Raw genomic sequence first — 18,617 nt, forward strand, 5'->3', positions numbered from 1 at the left:
GTCTCTCAGTTCTAGGCATTTCTGTGGAAACAAAAGTAAATCATTGGAACAACTATAGGGTTGGGCAAAAGTAAGCTTACAGTTGTTTGTGTGTAAATGAATACAATAATTGATAAATAATAATACAAGGATAAATTTTGTTTCACATATTCACTACTGTAAACCTACTTTTGTCCCACCCTGTAAAAACTCATCTTTTTAGTCCAGAAGGCATGCAATCGAGAAGCTTTTCTAGATGTTGAACTTAAAGAATCTTCAAATGGAATGAAGACAGGCACTGGCAATATGAGAGATTTTTCTGGTTTACACTTTGAATAGCTCTGGTGATGTCATTAGGTGATCTGGTGAACTTTCTAATTGGCCCATGCAACAGCAGGTACAGTGGTTGTTCATTCATGCGCTATTGGGGTGATTTCTCTAAAGTGTATATTAAATTGTTCAGCTTCAGCTTGCAGGGATTTTTAGTGCTTCAAAGACAAAGGCAGGGAGAAAAATTGGAAACTTTAATTTGGACACCTGTAGCCAGATATTGGAGGGACATAGGATTCGGGATCCAGTCCAGTTCACAGGTGGGTAACAAAATCATAAAGACAATAAATAGGATTAGAATGTAATACCCACAAAGGTGTGCTATAATTCTTTACTGAAGCAATATTTCTTTTTCTCTATAGTCATCCTCATTTCAAAGATAGTCTTAAGTAAGACTAATTTCTTTGCAGGGTAAGTGTGGTCTTATGAAACTTGGCCTGATTATTTATTTATAAGTACAGCAAGAATAGTGATTGACCATATAGGTCTCTTGAGTATACTTTGCTGGAACTTTTCATAAGAAATATCAGATTGGACTTTTAAAAGCCTCTGGAGGCTAGGAAGCCGAGCCAAGGACTTCTGTCAGGGTTTACCCATAATACCTGTAGACTTAGGTAAATTCCTCTTTTCTCAAAGTTCCTAAGATAGTCTGAGGTTCCTGAGTCTCAGAAAGTGATGTTCTTTACTCACGCATAAAGCTGGGAACCCTGTTCACCAGGTATAGGTTGGTTTTTGCAAAGGGAGCTTTATAAGTATTGACTCCTTAAAGTCAACCTTAGTTCTGTAAAGCTATATCAGTTTTGGAATTTTGTGTAATTACAGTCATACAATCAAAACGATTACTTGGTCATAAATGTTATTAATTTATAATTATGAGAATTTTTCTACTTTAAATTTCTTCTAAAATTCTTAGTTCTGACACTTTTAAAGTTTTTCTTTTTTAAAAATTGTTTATCAGTTTTAATTTTTTCAAAAACCAACTAATTTTGCCACTTTTTAATTTCTAATCTTATATTTTATTCTTTGTTACTTGTGACTTATCATTTTATTTCCTTTTTAAACTTTTAGGTAGTTATTTAATTCTTTACACTTCTCTTTCTTACTAATATATTTACTTAAACAAACTTATTGAATGTCCATTAGGCAGAATATTATGCATTTATAACCACAACTTTTCCTCTATTGTTTGGTGGTATACCTTACAATTATAAAAATTATATCCATTTTTACTGTGTTTTAAGAATATCTTGCCATTTTATTCTTATTTTCTTCATTTTTCTCTATGGTTTTAATTGTTCACTTTATTTTTCCTTCTGTATTCAAAATAAGTAAAAGAACCTTTGGAGTAGCAGATAAGGGATAAGCCTATTTCTTCATTAGGGCAATTGAGGCTTATAGAAATGGCCAGGCTTTAGCTGAATTTGAAGAATGTGATCTTGTGTTAGTCTAGATCTATGTGTTTTTGTTTCCAAAACAAGTAGCAAAACAATCTTTTGCAGAAATTGAAAATCACATGTGAGTTTTTTTTCGGTCCACATAGTAATTTTTAAAAATATGAAATAATTGCCAATATTTAAAAATCAAAAGATTTCACATAAAATTCCTAATATCTAGGTTCTCTTAAACCATAATGTTTGACTTAATCACTGGAACTAATTATAACTATTCCCTCAGAATGAGACTTGCTCTGTCCCATTTCTTATAACTCCACTCTGACATAACACATCCATTTATATTACTTGTCTGATTCTTATAGACATTCAAACTTGTGGCTCCTTTCTACAGGACAAGACTATACAAGAGAAACCTTGTTCTTAAGCAGGAGCTTAGCTATTTGGAATCCATAGCAGTATAGAAAGGTACATGAAGTTATACTGAGCCTGAGAGGGAAATATTAACTGAAATTTAGCAGTAAACAGCACCAGACTGAGAAGTGGTATTGAAAAATGGCAAATGAGGAAATTGTGGTCTTAAGAGAAAAGGTACTGCACTAAAAATGCCAAAACACTTACCACCGTGACACCTTTGATAGATGGAAAATACAAAGTGGAATAATGGAGTCTGGGAATGTGAAAGAGTCTCTTTTTCAGTCCTACTTGACTGCTTTTACATTACAGAGACAGTACACCTATGGCCTTAGTCTATATCTTCATCTGATTTTATTTCATTTAGAGACCAGATGTATGGAGAGATCAACAAATGCAAATGATAGTAGAAGTGTAAATAGGTGATGAATATAAAAGCACTTGATTCTATACATTCAAAGTGTTATGCTGTTGGAACAAGTTGAAAATCTTATTTTTAAAAATTTTATTTACTTATTTTAGAGAGAGAGGAAAGGAGAGAAACATTGATTTGTTGTTTCACTTATTTATGCATTTATTGGTTGATTCTTATATGTGCCCTGACTAGGGATCAAACTTGCAACCGTGGCTCATAAGGATGCAACTGAGCTGCCCAGCTGTGGCTGAAAATTTTATTGAAAGTATTGATTATTACATATGGGGGCAAAAAACTCACTGTACACAGTAATCATCACAGATCTTTTGGCAGTTTTAAATTCAGTATTTTTGTTTTATAGATTAATATATCATATTGATATATTTATAAAGATAGGCACTTTTTCATAAACTTAACTTTGTATTGCCATATCATATATAAATGGCTAGATGATTTTGGCATGTTTTTCTGTATTTGGAAGATATATATGGCTTGGGTTAACTGCAAATGTAGAATGTAGGCCCTGGCTGTGTGCCCCACTTGGTTGGAGTGTCACCCATACACTGAAAAGTTGCCAGTTTGATCCCCTCTCAGGGTGTATAGCTAGGTGGTGGGTTCTATCCCCTGTTCAGGTGCATATGGGAGACACCTGATCATTGTTTCTCTCTCATATCAATGTTTTTCTCTCTCTCTCCCCCCATCCCTTTCTCTCTAAAATTAATAAAAACATATCCTTGGGTGAGAATTTAAAAAAATAAAATAAAATGTAGAATGTAGGCTGTATGGTGACACAAAATATTGTTTGAGGGATACTTAGTTTAAAGTATCCTGGAGGCACATTTTGAAGAAATAGTCAGACACTGTCCAAAGTAGTTGAAATTGAAAATCCATGGACTCCCCACCTGTTTTTCAGGTAAGAAGAACATAGTCTACATATCTAGTTGCCTTGAGTAGAGAAAATGGTTCATTTCAAATGTCAGCCCCATACTGAAAGTCACAAGGACGGATACTCCAAATTATAGGTGGTTATTATTGATCAAGCTGATCTCATATGGACTTTTCTGTATAGCATGCTCCAGGGTGAATAGCAGCAGGGATTTATTTATTTAACTGTGGTTAATGATTCTTCTGAACAACGTTGGAGAGACAAGCTAGTGATCATAGAGTACACAATTTTCTTTTTAAAACATTTCAAAAAATATTTTTTAAATTTATTTTTAAAGAGAAGGGAAGGAAGGAAGGGAGAGAAACATTTATCAGCTTCCTCTAGCATGCATCTTAACCAGGGACAGGACCTGCAACCCAGGCATGTGCCCTGGCCGGGAATCAAACCAATGACCTTTTGGTTTGCGGGACAATGCCCAGCTGAGCCACACTGGTCAGGGTTTAAAAAAAAAAAAGTATTGATTTCAGAGGGGGCGGGGGGAGGAAGAGAGAGAGAGAAACACAATTTGTCGTTCCACTTGATTATATATCATTGGTTGTTTCTTGTATGTTTCCTGACTGGGGATCAAACACCCAACATTGGGATATTGAGATGATGCTCTAACCAACTGAGCTACTTGACCAGGACCAACTTTTTTTTAATGTATGGATCTTTTAAAAATATTTTCAACCTCTGGTTCAAATGGATTATAGTAAGTTCACTTTTGTCATATCCACTCTGCTCACACATATAATGATAGACAAAATGTGAAAAAGAGAGAACTAAAAGGATATTGATAATCTTAAAAACACGCTAAACATTTCTGTGGCCAAGAAATGGTACAAAAATACAGAATAATGGAAGGATTTGAATGATTGGACCTATTAGGTTCCAGGTCTGGAAATGCACATTTCCAGGAATTAGGCTCTTAAGAGCCAAATAAATAATAAATTGGACCCACTTATAATGATAACAGGCTTATTACTTAAAGCCAGGACCTGATTATTGCCCCATCTCCCTTGGCAGAACATACAGAAAATAGAGCTATTGCTGACTGCCATTGAGGACTACAATGTTTAGCAACCTGAAGGCTTACGGAGTTAGGAACTTAAAATCACAGCCCTGTGACCATGCACTAAATTACACCGCCATTGATTCTATACTGAATCTGTGCTCTTTCCAGTAGTATCATGGAATAGAAACTGAGATGTAATTGTAAAAGTTCACCTAGACTGTGTAACTGGGTGAAAGCATCTTTAAAATGACCACTAGATAAACCCTAGCTGGGCGCTTATCTGGTTAGAGTATCATCCAATACGCCAAGGCTGTGGATTCAATGTCTGGTTGGGGCACATACAAGAAGCAAACCAATGAATGCAGAAATAAGTGGAATGAATTGAGGTTTCTCTCTTTATCTCCCCTTCTGCCCTCTCTCTAATATATATATTTACATATATACATAATGTAAAATGACTAGATAATATGAGTGAACACAGGGGAAAAAGAGAAAAAAAACATAAATACCCCCACACACTGAAAATTAGTCAGCAAACCAAAACTCTAAAACTATGAGAAATATTAATGCTAAGACAGATAGCCAAAATATCAACAACTGAAACATGAAAATAATTTTATGTAACGCTCTACTATAAAATAAATATGTTTAAGGGTGCTCAAAGAGATAGATGAAGGCATAACCTTCTCAAAAAAAGAAGAATTTAAGAAACAGGCAGGAATAACCCTGGCTGGAGTAGCTCAGTGGATTGAGCGCGGGCTGCAAACCAAAGTGTCGCAGGTTCGATTCCCAGTCAGGGCATATGCCTGGGTTGCAGGCCACAACCCCCAGCAACCGCACATTTGATGGTTTCTCTCTCTCTCTCTCTCTCTCTCTCTCTCTCTCCCTCCCTTCCCTCTCTAAAAAATAAATAAATAAATAAATAAATAAATAAATAAATATATAAATAAAATCTTAAAAAAAAAACAGGCAGGAATAAAACAAAAACAGGTAGATACAAAAATCAATTATACATTTTAGAGATGAAAAATACAATCATTGGAATAAATCAGTGTCTGAGATGGTAGACCAGGGACATAGTTGACTAAAGTGATTTGAAAACTTATCTTGAGATATCAAAATATAGCACAGAATGACAGAAACAGATGACAGATAGATTTAGAAGCAAATATATATCATATATATGACAGATGTAAGAGAAACAGAAGACGTATGTATGCTTGATAGGAATTTTAGGTAGAGAATGGAGGGAATAATCAATTCTTGAAAAGAATTTTGGAGTATTTGAAGAGCTCAGAATGTTCTGCAATTAAAGGAAGACATTAGTTCTCAGATAAAATTTTCCTGCTGAGTGTCAAGCAGGATATATGAAGAAAAACTTTGCTTTTAAGCATTGTAGGAAAACATCAGAGTATCCAAAAATTAAGGAAAAAAATGTAAATGATGCCAGAAAATATAGATTATTTCCAAGGACCGACAATTACATTCAAAGCAGATTTTTTATCAGCAAATCGAATGCCAGAAGATAAATGATTAATATCTTCACGTGATAATTGGAAAATAATCAAAATAGAATCTTATGCCAGATAATGAAGAAAACAAGGGCAAAGTGAAGACATACTCAGTTACAAAAGCCTGAGTTTACCTCTCATAGACCCTCAATGAAAGAAGAGTAAAGATTATTCTTTAGTAAAAAGAAAATGTAACAGTGACAAAATAATGGGAACTCAAGTCGATCAAAGCTCTTCGTAAATTTAATTTCTTAAAAAACTATTTTTGTGTTAAGACAGCAAAAACAATATTAAACAATAATAAAAGGTAGGGTGTTCAAAGGTAAAATGAGAAGATTTGTGTCTTGTGTAGAAAGAGGACAGAAATATTAAATACTTTGAAATTTTGTTAGAAAAATTTATGAAGTAGGTGTATTTCAAATTTAAGGATAATCACTAAAATAATTGAAATACAGTGTACTGCTTTCATCCAACAGTGGATAGAAGAGGATGAGAAGGTAATATTGAAAGAGAGGAAGAAATAACAAAGAAGGGAGTCTAAACAGTAAAATCAAAGAAATAAGTACTACAAAAAACATAAATATAAATAGATTAAAATTATCTCTTTAAAAACAGACAATAAAAGGACACAAAAACTTAGCTACAGTATATAGCATTTACAACTTAATCTTAAATACCTACATGTAGAAAATGTAAAACTAAAAGGACTATAGAAGATATTTCTCACTTCTAGGTATATACCCAAAAGAATTGAAAACAGGTACCCACATAGATATTTATACACCCATTATTCATTACATCATTGTTTACAGTGGCCAAAAGTGGAAGCAACCCAAGTGTTTATCAACAAATAAATGCATAAACAAAATGTACATATGTACAATGGAATATTATTCATTCTTAAAAAGGAAGGGAAGTGCTTGCTTTGGCAGCATATATACTAAAATTGGAATGATACGGAGAAGATTAGCATAGCTCCTGCACAAGGATGACATGCAAATTCATGAAGCATTACATATTTTTGAGCAAAAAAGAAGAAACTCATGGACATAGACAACAGTGTAGTGATTGCTGGTGGGTGGGGGGTATAAGGGTATTAAGTGGTAATGGAAAAAAAACAATCAAGATTAAATAAAAGCAAATAAAAAGGAAGGGAATATGGACATGTGATACAACATAGGTGAACCTTGAAGTTACTGTGCTAAGTGAAATAAACCAGCCATGAAAGGACAAATACTTTTAAGATTCCACTTACAGGAGGTACCTAGAGTAGTCAAATTCATAGACACTAAAAGTAAGTGGTGGTTGCCAGGGGCTTCGTAGGGAGAGTTATTAGTTAATGAATACAGAATTTCAATTTGGGAAGATGGAAAAAGTTCTGGACATGGATGGTGGTGATTGTTGCACAACAGTGTTAATGTGTTTAATGCCACTGAACTATACACTTAAAAATGGTTAAGATGGACATTTTATGTAATGTAGAGTTCATAATTTTTTAAGGATATTCCTTGGTGAGACAGCAAACTCGTAATTATTAACAACCACACCTAAAACAAAAACAAAAACAAACTAAGCATGCAACTAGAACAGGAACAGAACCACAGAAATGGAGATCACATGGAGGGTTAGCAACAGGATAGTGGGAGGAGGAGAGCGGGGGAAAGGTACAGAGAATAAGGAGCATAGATGGTAGGTAGAAAATAGACAAAGGGAAGGCAAGAATAGTATGGGAAATGTAGAAGCTAAAGAACTTATAACACATGGACATGAACTAAAGGGGGGGAATATGGGTGGAAGAGAGTGTGCAGGGTGGAGAGGAATGAAGGGGGGGGAATGGGACAATTGTAATAGCATAATCAATAAAATATATTTAAGAAAAGAAAAACAAAAAACCCTAAAGAATAAATCACATGTACCTAAAAAAAAAAAGATATTCCTTGGTGAAAATTAATAAAAATAAAGCTGTGTTGTAAAGTATTTACAGATGAAAAATAGATTTTAAGTGTAAAAAGAAAAAATGAAAAGGATAATCCCTAATAACAAGAGGAACTATCTACTCTAAATAGGAAATAAAAGGAAATAATCATTGAAAAACAGCTAGTAAATAGAGGGAAAAAAACTGACACAATGTCAAGAAGTAATTGACAACTACATGATTAATGTGAAATATTTTAATATACTCCCATTAAAACTTATAAAAAGCCAAGACTATAGAAACTTTCAGGCAAAAATTACCAAGTTTATTCAAGTATATAAATGTTTATACATCCTTAATAAAGAGAAAAACATTTTTCAGGTACACTTGGAATAATTACATAAATTAGCTTGATACTAGGTCCCAAAGAATCTTAATACATTTCAAGCAATTTATATCATAAACATTGTTTTAAAACTTCTACATTATAAACTTTAAAAATTCAATCCTCAATAACTTCTTGGGAGTGATTTATAATGGACATTTCAAAATTTACAGACTGAACAATAATATAAATACCACACATATCAAAATGTGAAGGATACCTCTGAAGTAGTATTTATAGCTAAGTTTATGACCTTAAAAGCACTAAGAAAAAAATCTAAAAATCAAATGAGTTGAATTCAACTCAAAAATAGTAGTAGTAATAATAGAAGTGGTGGTAGTAGTTGTACTACTGCCGCTAATGATGGTAATACTAATAATAGCTAACATTGGAGTAGTTAATATGTACCAATTGCTGTTCTAAACTGTTTGTATATAGAAACACAACAAACCCATGTGTAAGTACTATCATTATTCCCATTTCATAGATTGGAAACAGACCTAGGACGTTTCATGACACTTCCAAGATTACTTAGCTAGTAAATAGCTGAGTTGAGATTAGGTCTCAGATAATCTGGCTTGAGAGAAAAAGATTCACCTAAAGAAAGTACAGGGGAACCCTGGCTGGTGTGGCTCAGTGGTTGAGTGCAGGCCTAGGAATCAAAGGGTCATCAGTTTGATCCCCACTCTAGGGCACATGCCTGGGTTGCAACCAGGTCCCCAGTAGGGAGCGGGCAAGAGGCAACCACACATTGATGTTTCTCTCCCTCCTGTTCCCTGTCTAAAAAGTAAATAAATAAAATCTTTTTAAAAAATAAAATAAAAATAGTTCATATCTTAAAAAGAGAATGTATAGGGAAGAAAAAATTAAAGACAAAGGCAGTCATTAATGAAATGGAAGATAAAGAATAATTAGGAGCAAAAAAAAACCTGACAAGCAAAACTCTAGTAATACTAATGAAGAAAAATAAAGAAGGTAAATAGTATTGAGAACAACAAAGAACGTATAACTTAAATCACAGGAAAATATTACCTAAAACTTTGACAATAAATTTCAAAACTTAAATGTATAATTTCTGTAAAGTTATTAATTACCAAAATTGGCTCAAGAAGATTTGAAAACCTGAATAAACCAATAACCACAAAGTTCAATAGGTAATCAAAAGTTTGACTACACCCCAAAAGACACACTGCTAGAAGTAATAACAGAAGTTGGCTAGGTTACTGAGTTCAGGATCACTACATGAAATTGATAATGATGTCAACAAAACCAAAAATTGATTCTTTGAAGAGTAAAATTAAGATCCCTAGCACAGATCAAGACAGAGATGGCACAAATTACCAATATTAAGAATGAAAAAAGAGATTGTTAATGTAGATCCTGTGGATAACAATATTAAAGGATATTAAATGTGGTATTATGAATTAGTGCCAAAATAATTGGAAATTTAGAATAAATGGACAATATCCTAGGAAAACACCTTTATACAAGAATTATGGAAAATCTGAATAGTTCCATGTGTATTTAAGATCTTGAAACTGTAATTTAAAACCTTCTCTTAATGAAATTTTCATGCCCAAATGATTTTGCTGCTGAATTCTTCCAAACATTTAAGGAAGAAATACGACCAATTTAGTATAAACTCTTCTAAAGAATAGAAAAGGAAGAAACACTCCTAACTCGTTTTATGAAGTCAGCATAAATTGGACAGCAACACTAAGAATGTTATGAGGAAGGAAAATTACATTACAGTCCCTCTTAATATAGAATAAAATATTAGCAAATCAAATATACAGATAAATATGATATACGTGATGACTATGTTAGGTTTACTCTCAAATGCAAGGCAATTTAATATTTGAAAAGCAGTCTATGTAATCTACCACCTTAACAAAATATATGAGAAAAGTCAAATAGTAATCTTTGTAGTTGCAAACATTTGAGGAAATTTAATGTGTATTCATGATAATCAACAAACTAAACTGGAATTACAAGGAAAATTCTTCAATCTGATAAAGAGTATCTACAAGAGTCCGGGGACTTCTGGCCAACATGGAGGCGTAGGTAGATACCCTTTGCCACCTTAAATAACCAAAAGAAGGACAACAAATTTAAAAACAAAAAATAATCAGACCTGCCAGAAAATAGAACTGTATGAAAGTCTGACAACCAAGGAGTTAAGAAGAAACATTCATCCAGATTGGTAGGAGAGGAGGAGACAGGCAGCCACAGTGGATAGGACTTGCAGCAAGGCAGCAGCTGGAGGACTGGGGCAGGTGAGGTGGTGGCTGGTGGACTAGCGTTCCCACATTTGTGTGCAGATAAACTGGGAAGAACAATGGGGGGATCCCAGCAGACCATGCATCCTATGGTTCCAGAGTGAGGAAATAAAGCATCAAAACCTCTGACTGAAAAAACCTGTGGGGGTTGAGGTGGCAGAAGAAACTCCAAGCCTCACAGGAGAGTTCACTGGAGAGACCCACAAGGTCCTAGAAGGTACATAAAACCACCCACCTGGGAATTAGCACCAGAAGGGCCCAATTTGCTTATGGGTAGAGGAGGAAGGGACTGAAAGTTGGCTGATAGCTGAGCAAGTTCCCTTGCAAGGGCATTGTTCCCTTTGGGACCCCTCCCCCAATACAGTGAGACAAAGCAGTGACTTGGGTTACCCTGCCCTTGTAAATACCTGAGCTCCACCTCTTACTATGTAACAGGTGGCCAAGACAAAAAAATATGGCCCAAATGAAAGAACAGATCAAAACCAGAGAAAAAGAACTAAGTGAAGAGGAGACAGCCAACCTATCAGATGCAGATTTCAAAACACTGGTAATCAAGATGCTCACAAAAATGGCTGAGTATGGTCACAAAACAGAAGAAGGCTATGAAAACTGATATAAAGGAAAATGTACAGGGAACTAACAGTGAAGGGAAGGAAACTGGGACTGAAATAAATGGTTTGGAGAAGGAAGACACATTCAACCAGAACAGAAGCAAGAAATAAGAATTAAAAACAAAACAAAACAAAAAAACAAAACGAGAAAAGGTGTAGGAACCTCCAGGACAACTTTAAACTTTCCAACATCCAAATCATAGGGGTGCCAGAAGGAGAACAACAACAGCAAGAAATTGAAAACTTATTTGAACAAATAATGAAGGAAAACTTACCCAGTCTGGCAAAAGAGTTAGACTTCCAGGAAGTCCAGGAAGCTCAGAGTCCAAAAGAAGTTGTACCCAAGGAAGCACACACCAAGGCATATCATAGTTACATTACTCAAGATTAAAGAGGAGAGGATCTTAAAAGTAGCAAGAGAAAAGGAGACAGTTACCTACGAAGGAGTTTTCATAAGACTTTCAGCTGATTTCTCGAAAGAAACCTTGCAGGCAAGAAGTATTTCAAGTTAAGAAAGGCAAGACCCTACATCCAAGATTACTCTATCCAGCAAACCTATCATTTAGAATGGAAGGGCAGATAAAGTGCTTCCCAGATAAGGTCAAGTTAAAGGAGTTCCTCATCACCAAGCCCTTATTATATGAAATGTTAAAGGGACTTACCTAAGAAAAAGGAAGAAAAACAAAACTATGAACAGAAATGACAACAAAATCACAACTATCAACAACCTAATCTAAAAAAAGAAAAACAAAAGCAAATTAAGCAAACCACTAGAACAGGAACAGAATCACACAAATGGAGGCTACACAGAGGGTTATCATCAGGGAAGGGATGAGGAAGAATGGAGGAACAGGTATAAGGAATAAGAAGCGTAAATGGTAGGTACAAAATACATGGGGAAGGCTAAGAATAGTCTGGGAAATTGAGAAACCACAGAACTATGTATGACCCATGGACATGAACTAAGGTGGGGGAATGCTGGTGGGAGAGTGGGTACAGAGCAGAGGGGAATAAAGGGGAGAAAAAAATAGAACTGTAATAGCATAATCAATAAAATATTTTTTTACAAAAAAAGTATCTACAAGAATCCCAAATCAATCATCCTACTCAATGATAAACTATCAAAAGTTTTCTCCCAAAATCCAGATGACTAGGATAACCACCATCATCACTTCTATTTTTCTTTTTACTATAAATCCTAGTGAGTGAAATAAAGTGCAAGAAAAGGAAATAAACAATGTAGATATTGGAAAGGAAGAAATAAAACTGAAAAATGGATACTTTTTGCAAACATGATTTTGTATATAGAAAATTTAAAATAATCAACAAACAAGTGTATTTAGCAAAGTTATTAGATACGAGGTTAATATAAAAATTAGTTGTATTTTATATGTTACCAACCAAATATAAAGTTAAATTTTAAAATAGAAAGTATATTTAATAATATAAAATACATCAGTTCCTTGAAAAAAATCTTACAAAATAGTCACAAGAACCTCCATAAACTACATAATATTGACAGAAATTAGATACATAAATAAATTTATATTCATAGATTAGAAGGCTTGGTATTTTATAGGTATTAATTCTTGTCAGATTGATCTAGAATATCGTTTTTTAAATTACATTTTATTGATTATGCTATTACAGTGTCTCAATTTTTCCTCCTTTGGCCCCTTCCACCCAACTCACGCCATTCCCTCAGGCAATCCCCACACCATAGTTCATATCCATGGCTCATTCGTAGATTCTTTGGCTACTCGATTTCCTTTAGTGTGTTTTAAATCTTCATGCCTATTCTGTGACTACCTATTCGTACTTCTTAATCCCCTCACTCCTTCACCCATTCCCTCTTACCCCCCTGCCATCTGGCAAACATCAAAACACTCTCTGTTTCCATGATTGTCTCTGTTCTCCTTGTTTGCTTAGTTTGTTTTTTAGATTCAGTTGTTGATAGATACATATTTGTTGCCATTTAGTTTATTCATGGTTTTGATCTTTTTCTTAAATAAATCCCTTTAACATTTCATATAATAATGGTTTGGTGATGATGAACTCCTTTAGTTTTTTCTCATCTGGGAAGCTCTTTATCTGCCCTTGGATTCTAAATGATGGTTTTGTTGGGTAGACTAATATTGGCTGCACATCTGTGCTTTTCATAACTGTGAATATTTCTTGCCATTCCCTTCTAGCCTGCAAAATTCTTTTGAGAAATCAGCTGACAGTCTTATGGGAATTCCCCTGTAGATAACTAACTGCTTTTCTCTTGCTGCTTTTAAGATTTTCTCTTTATCTTTAACCTTTGACCTTTTAATTATGATGTGTCTTAGAGTGGGCCTCTTAATATCCGTCTTGTTTGGGACTCTCTATGCTTCCTGGACTTGCATGTTTATTTCATTCACCAAATTAGGGGATTTTTCTTTCATTATTTTTTTCAAATAATTATTCAATTTCTTGCTCTTTCTCTTCTCCTTCTGGCACTCATAAGATGTGAACATTGAATTGCTTGAAGTTGTCCCAGAAGCTGCTTACATCAACTCTCCTCATTTTTTTTTTAAATTTTATTTTCTTCTTCTTCTGATTGGTTGCTTTTTGCTTCCTTATGTCCCAGATCATTGATTTGATTCTTGCCTTCATCCATTCTACTGTTGTTTCCCTGTAAATTGTTCTTTATTTTAATTTGTGTAACCTTTGTTTCTGACTCGATCTTTTTTATGCTGCTGAGGTTCTCACTTAGTTCCATGAGCATCCTTTTAACCAGTGTTTTGAACTCTGCATCTGATAGATTGCTTATCTTCATTTTCTTTACCTCTTTTTCTGGAGTTTTGATATGTTCTTCCATTTGGGCCATGTTTCTTTGTTTCTGTGTTTTGGCAGTCTCCCTGTGTTTGTTTCTATGTACTAGGTAGAGCTGTGTTGACTCTGTGTTTTGGTAGTGTGGTCTAATGTACTAGGTATCCTGCAGGGTCCATTGGCATAGACTCCCCTATCCCTGAAGTTGGGTACTTGAGGTGCACTCTTCATGGGGGCTGAGTATACCCTCCTCTTGTAGGTGAACCTTGATTGCTGTTAGAAGGTCAGTGGGAGGGATTTACCTAGGCCAGTTAGCCGCAGGACTGGCTGTGACTACTGACCACCAACGTCTGCCCTCCGTGGCGGATCAGCTATTCCGGGGCAGGGTGGTGGTACTCTGATGTGGTTTGTAGTTACCCACTGGGTATGTAGGCTCTGGGGTTTCTTGGGTGGTCCAGTTCAAGGTCAGCCCCCACCTGTGTTTTTCTTGGGGCCACCCTGCCTTAGCTATAAAGCAATCTGAAATGGCTGCTACCTGTGCTGGGCTTGGAGATTCCCAGGAGAAGCCAAGCTGTGAATCAAGGCTGGTTACTCTACTGCTGGGCCTGTGGGCCCTTAGCAAGAGGTGATGGAGCTTGGGGCTCACTGAGGCTGGCTGTTGCTTATTTGAGAGAACTTAGGATGTTTTGAAGCATGAGCCAAGACCAGTTATTCGAACAGAAAAGCAGCTTGGGTGGACCCATAAGTTGGGTGAGGCAGAGTCTCTGGGCATCTCAAGGGTCGGGCAAACTGTGTTAGCCAGGTTGATGGAATCTCAGATATGGCACCAGTCCTGCCAGCTCTGTGGCTCTGTGTGGGAAGGGTCCAGAAAAGAGACAACTGCCTGTCTTTCTGCGTGGAGGAAGAAGCCTGTCCTTAGCTATTGCCTTGATGCCAGACACTTCACTTTGTCTCTATATGCCACTGGTGGTTTTCAAGCTGCTACCTTGATGCTGGAGGTCAGAGAAGTGACTCTGATTAAATCTGTGTGTGTGTTCCTGATGAGGAACTGCTTGGGACTCCAGAAGTTTCCTCCACCAACTCTATCCCTGCTGGGTTTTGCAGCCAGAAGTTTTGGAGACTGACTTTCCTGGCACTGGAACCCTGGGCTGTGGGTTCTGTTGTGGGGCTGGCACTCCTCATTCCCAGTCTAGATGGATGTGGTTTCTTTAATTACGTAGTTGTCAGACTTCCATTGAACTCAATTTCTGACAGTTCTGAGTGATGGTGGTTCTGTATTTTAGTTGTAAGCTTGATGTGGTTTTGCGAGGAGGTGAACCATGTTTACCTATGCTGCCATCTTGGAAGACTCCTGATATAGAATTTCAATGCTTATCCCATTATAATTCTAGCAGCATTTTTAGGGGGTGGGATTTTGAGGAACTGACTTTAAAATTTGTATGGATGTGTGAAAAACTAAGAATAGCCAAGATAGTCTATAAGAAGAACAGAACTTAGCAACTTCCACTGCTAGATATCAAGGCTTTTACAATTCTTATTGAAAAAGTAACTAAGACAATGATATTGGCACAAAAATAGACAGATGAACCAATGGGACTGAATATAGAATCCAGAAACTGATGATGCATTTATGTACATTTGGTTTATGAAAAAGTTGGTAGTGCAGTTCAATGGGGGAAATCATAGTCTTTTCAATAAATAGTATGGGGTCAGTTGAATAGCAAAATGGAAAAATATTAACCTTACTCCCCTACCTCACACAATATACATAATTAAATTCAAGATAGATTGCAGATTTAAAATTGAAAGCAAATAGAACTTCTAGAAGAAAACAATATCTTCATGATGCAGATTTAGCAAAGATTTCTTAAACCAAGTATCAGATCAAATCAGATCCCCTCCCTGCATAAAAATACTAACCATAAATAAAAAAAATAAATTGGATTTTATGAAGAACTTTTGTTAATCAAAAGGTTAATTAGAACCTAATATGTACCTACAAATACTCTAATGAGAGTGGATAAATCATGGTATATATACTGTGTATACAATGGAATCGTACGTAGAAGTTAAGATGAATGAACAAGGCCACATTTATCAACATGGATAAATCTCAAAAACATAATGTAGAAGGAATAAATCAAGTTCTAGAATAGATACAAGATGATGCTGTGTTGGGAGTTCCAAGACCACCTTCAGGCTTGATGATTGAATAGAAGGGCTCGTAGGACCCAAAAGAGCTTTTGTACTCAGTTACAGTTTAGTACAGTGAAAAGACACAGATTAAAATCAGGAAATGGAAAAGACTTGTGGGGCAAGTTTGAGGAGAAACCAGACACTAACTTTCAGAGTTCCCTCAAATAGAGTTGCATGGAGATGTGCTTAATATTCCCCGTAAAGATGTGTGACAACACACGTGAAGTGTTGCCAACCAGGGAAGCTCATTTGATCCTTGGTGTCCACAGTTTTTATTGGGGGTCAGTCATGTAGTATCTGCATGTAGTCACTCAGTGCTCAAATGACTGAACTCAGCTAACCAACCAGTCCCTAGACTTCCCCTTGTCCACCTAGCAAAAACAAATCTTCACCATAAATCACTTTGTTAAGATAAATTTATCCAGTCAAACTGGTATACCATGGCCCAAAACCTCAGTCTTACAAAGTCACCTATCAGGCAGAAGGACTCAAGTTACCTGCCAGGATCCAGTCCAGGGCCAATTTTGAAGACATGCATTTCTTTGGAATTTGCAGGGTTTGAGCAACCCAGACATGTTGAATTAACTCTTTCTTGCACAGATGCTGTAAGTTCGAAAGCCTGTCAATCAATACTATTTATTAATGAATACATAAACCTTCATGGAGATGCTTAACAACCAATTTAAGATAGAAGTTATCTTCAGGATAGGAGGAGAATGCTAAGGAGACATACCCAGGGAACTTTAATTGTATCTGTAATGTTTTATTTATTTGAATAAATACACAGTATGGCAAAAAAATTCTGAAACAGTGTGTCCAAAAAGTTAAAATTTGATAAAGCTCTGGATGATAGGAACACAGATGTTATATGCTCCATACTTTTTTATATATCTGAAAATACTTAATAATAAAAATAGAAAAATCTGTTAATCTTTTATAAAATGTAAGTCATAGTGCTACATTAAAAAGAAAAATTTTTGTGAAATATTTGAAGAAATGGTTTGTTCATTCTTCAATGTGTTAGAATATTGTCTTAAGACATTTTTCTTGATATGGATTCAGAAAGGCAATAAATCAAGCTCAGCATATAAGAATTTGTTAATTACATTACAGCCTTATTTATTCTGAATGTTAAAGAATATTTAACACTGAAGTTGAAGTGGAATGTCTGAATATTTAATGTACTTAGATTAATGTAGTTGCCATAAATATGTGATGCATGCCTGGTATTCTCCAAAAATAAGCAAATTACTTTCCACCTCAGGCCCTTTATCCTATGCTAGTGCTGCAGCTAGTCCAGTAAATTTGGTGTAAAATAAAAGGGAGAGCAGAGAGGCAAAGGAGAACATTATTTGACCTCAAAACAATTGAATTGTGTGCTTTCCTTCCCTTCTTTTTTCCCCTCACAGAATTAGTCTTAAGGAAAAAAAAATAACAAAAAGGCAATTTGTGTAATATATCAAAAAGCAGAAAAAGAAGTTGAACCTCTTTGCATTGGTAATGGGAATGGTCAAATTGTTCAGATGGTGTTAGCCATAATTTCTAGCTACCATGCTTCTTTCATTTCCTGTTTCTCTTTATCTTCCATAAGTCCAGTAAATTAACAGATTCCTTCCTGTGCCCATTACATTGAGGTCCCATACCCTGAAATGCAAAATAAGTATGGTATTTTGGCCCCAAAATATTCCTGATAATGAAATCAAAGTAAACAGTTCAAACTTCAGTTAGTAGCTTTCCCTAAATATTGTTTTGTAAGGAAAGTGCAGTAACATTTCTGTCACAATTTGTACACCCTCCTCCCCTCCCAGGACTTATGAGTGTATCTCATGTCTCAACAGATTAAGTTTTCATATGTAATGGACCCTCAGGGGTACGTGAAATAGTCAAAACTGTAGGTGTTAAATTGAATAATGCAGGAGTCAGTTGAATGTGTTCATTGCCAAATGAATGGTACAAAGTAGATACTATCAGTAGATGAAGACTACAAAAAGGGGTTGCCTCCTTAGAGTAAAATTTCCTTCTTTTTTTCTCTCTAGAGTTATAATAACCAAGTCAGATTGATTCTTTTTGTTTATAATAGTGGCAATATATTAAAAGAATGACATGAAAAATATAACCCTCTTTTCAATAGGATAGTTGAGAAATTGAAACCCATTAATGAACCTGGAGCTAATATAGAAAAAAAATAATTTATAGTCCTGGCTGGTGTAGCTCAGTAATTTGAGCATAGGCTGTGAACCAAAGGGTCGCTGGTTCGATTCCCAGTCAGGGCACATGCCTGGGTTGTGGGCTAGGTGCCCAGTGGGGGCCACGTGAGAGGCAACCACATTGATGTTTCTTTCCCTCTCTTTCTCCCTCCCTTCCTCTCTCTCTAAAAATAAATAAGTAAAACCTTTAAAGAATAATTTATATTGCTTTGGCTTATAGTATAGAATTGCAATATACCATTTAGCTATCT

At 35.4% G+C, this 18,617-nt stretch overlaps 1 protein-coding gene and 1 non-coding gene across 4 annotated transcripts in view; both read left to right on the plus strand.

Annotated features, from left to right (window-relative positions):
- GOLM2 (golgi membrane protein 2) overlaps positions 1-18,617 on the plus strand; it is a 108,171-nt gene that overhangs the window by 74,069 nt on the left and 15,485 nt on the right. The window lies entirely within an intron of this gene.
- On the plus strand, positions 6,897-7,003 carry LOC123809103. Its single transcript, XR_006783961.1, has one exon. It is a non-coding gene; the product is annotated as a U6 spliceosomal RNA (small nuclear RNA).

This window comes from Phyllostomus hastatus, unplaced genomic scaffold (genome assembly GCF_019186645.2).
Source record: "Phyllostomus hastatus isolate PE091 unplaced genomic scaffold, TTU_PhHast_1.1 phas_scaffold_501, whole genome shotgun sequence".
Taxonomy (NCBI): domain Eukaryota; kingdom Metazoa; phylum Chordata; class Mammalia; order Chiroptera; family Phyllostomidae; genus Phyllostomus; species Phyllostomus hastatus.